We start from the raw sequence: 3,259 nt of genomic DNA, 5'->3' as shown, positions 1-3,259 counted from the left end.
AACCATTAAATTTTTAACGCAATTGTAGACTTAATAGAACACATAGGATATGTGAAATTGTCCACTGAATCAATTGCACAAACATGCATACTGTTAGAGTTAAGTGATCCAAATTCATGTTAAAATAAAATACAAATGGCAAGATAGGGGGATTTGCAAGGGCGAAGGTTGCAGCCCATCGTAGATCCCCAATAAGCAAAATATTGGACTGGGTTCGCAACCAGGGGTGTGGGGGTCAGAGGCCCCCATGGTACTATACAGGCTGCACAAGTGGAATCTATATAGAAGTTTACTTCATCTATTTGATATTTGATTAGAATAAGGTGTTTTTAACCTTACTGTATTACTTCTATTAGACTTTTATTATAATAAGGTTTTTAAACTTATAAATAGACGTAATTGTCTCTCCTCTTGTATCATTCGAATTCGACATAGTGAATTGTCTTCTTCTCTGCCCATGGTTTTTTCCTGAAAGGGTTTCTACGTAAAATTCTGTGTGTTTTATTTTCTTTCTTTTCTTGACGATACATTGCCATTATTGATGTTTTATTTTTTACACATACATTATATTACACCAAAGTGTAAAATTGACGATTTGCATTGAAGTGCCACAGTCACTAGCACCGGGTGCAAAAGAACTAAATTGCACCGAAGTACCACTATTACTAATGCGCATGAAAATTTCCTAATAGCATACCATCTATATCCTACTAGTTCACACCTTGCTACATGTGCATTTATATGTTAAATTCACTACTTTTACTCAAAAATTAAAAATAATTTAAATTTTACACCTTTTACAATTTAGTCCTTAGTAACATAAAAATTCACTATACTCTCTAATTTCATTATTCTTTTACTTTTCATCTATCCACTAATACATCTCACATCATTCAAACAATATTTATTAATATTTTAATTCACATGTCTAATTTTGTACACTTTACAGTTTGGCCCCTTCTTATTACTATTTCAATATACCAAATCTATTCATTTGTTATTAAAATCCAATTTGTATTTTCACTACACATACCAATTAATCATCTAACAATTAAATGTTTGCAATTAAATGTTTGCAATGAGCTCTTTTCTTCTTCCTTTACTCTTTTGCTACTTCCTTCCTTTTATCAAGCCCTTGTTGCTCACCTCTAGTCCGTTTCTCTTCATTAACAACACATACATACATACACAAGATTTAATATCAAAACAATCCTTACATATTTTTCTTTTGCATTTTTATTAAGGTAAACATGAAATCCTTAAAGAAAACTTCATCATCCTTAATTTGAACATTCACAAGCTATCTTCACAAGAAACCTAACTTGTCATGGGGTTTTCTATTGATTTCACTAAAAATCTATGGGAGAAATTTGAAGTTTTGAGCTTGAAAGGGTTGAAAATGGTAGAGAAGAGAATAAATCGAAACAAAATAAAAGTTGATAAAGGAAGGAGATGGGAGTGACATGAGAAGGAAAAGATATAGATGATGATGGAAATATTTTTTTCTATATCTTTCTATATTAAAATCTATTTAATTTAGTATTTAAATTTTTTACTTATATTTAATTTAAAAAAATCTAAACTCATGGTTAATATTCATTTTCAACCTCATCAACATTTTATTGTGCTTTCTTGGTTAAATTGCACTTCTAGTCCTTCCTCTTTTTCCCATCAATCTAATCCAATCATTTTTATTTTTAATTCTCACACTTTTTCCCAACACTTTTCACACTTACAATTTACGCAGTACCTCAAATTAATATCTTTCAATTCAAAAGTCTTTGTAATTCCTTATGATATCCAACTTCTCTACTAATACTCATGATTCCTATTTTATTTACTTCAAAAATTCTAACATGTGCAAGTCTTGAAATAACACTGTTCTAATCTTAGGAGGTGTTAGGGATGTTACATTACCCTATGATGAATAGTGAGTTAATAACCATCGAACATCTGTTAGAAACTTAATGACCTAATGACTTAAATGATAACTTTTGAATAGTTCAATGATTAATTAATAACTTTTTGAAATCGAGTGGTCAAAGTGTAAACTTACTAATAGTTAGTGATCTTACGTGTAGTTTACCCTAAACAAAAAGAAAAATTAAAATGTATAAAAAACCAACATTTGTTGCAACTAGATGTGTCACTAACAAACATATAAAGATAAAGTTAAAAAGAAGGCTAAACTACACCATTAGTCACTAAACTATGGGTAATTTTTCGTTTTAATCACTTAACTAAAAAAGTTACAATTCAATCACTAAACTTTTTGAAATTGTTTTTTTTTGTCACTGAGTTGTTAAGTGACACTTTTTTAGTTGGTATAATGACAATTTAGTCCTTAGTTTTTTTATATTTTCTATGAATTTAACCAGTGTCAAATTGATAAAGATATAAAAGTTGAGGATTAAAATTGTTATGATACCAACTAAAAAGGTGTTACTTAACAATTGAGTGAAAAAGAAAACAATTTTGAAAAGTTTAGTGACCAAATTGTAATTTTTTTTAGTTAAGTGACCAAAATAAAAATTTACCCATACTTTAGTGACTAATGGTGTAGTTTACACTAAAAAATTGCTAACAAAATGACCTAAATAGAACAATATGATAGTTCATGGACTTGTTTAGAATGTTTTAAAGTTTAGAGATAAATTTAGAATTTTTTTTAAAGAAGATAAATTTAGAGTCAAACCCATAGTTTAGGGACATTTGATGTAATTAACCCATAGTTTGGGGACACTATTGATATACTATGCCAAGTTTTGCAGCAAAAGTCTCAAGACATTTTAAATGCTATGAATTTGATTTCAAGTACAAAAATGTTGATTCAGAATTTATGAGAAAATAGTTGGACCAGTTTGCTTAAAGATGTGTTGTCTTTTTGGGAAAAGCATGATTTGGGTGTTCCTAATTTAAATGCACAATATTTTAAAGGTAAAACTCGTCAACACCAACAAAGTCAAATCATAATGGAACACTATTATCATTTTGGCATATTCAATAAAGTAATTGATTTTCGGTTACAAGAGCTAAATAAAAAGTTTAACATGCAAGTAATGGATCTTTTGAAACTTAGCTCTGTTTTGGATCTAAATGAAGAGTAAAATTTTCAATGTTAGATGACATTTGCACACTTGCTGAAAAATATTATCATTTTGATTTTATTGAGTAAGAGAAGTTGAATTTGATATTTCAATTGAAGTATTGATTATGATATGTACGATGAGGAGAAGTTACAAAATTTGTCTTACTTGTC

The sequence above is a fragment of the Gossypium arboreum genome, chromosome 6 (assembly GCF_025698485.1).
Source record: "Gossypium arboreum isolate Shixiya-1 chromosome 6, ASM2569848v2, whole genome shotgun sequence".
NCBI lineage: Eukaryota > Viridiplantae > Streptophyta > Magnoliopsida > Malvales > Malvaceae > Gossypium > Gossypium arboreum.
The sequence above is the reverse complement of the archived record's forward strand: the minus strand, read 5'-3'. Positions refer to the sequence as shown.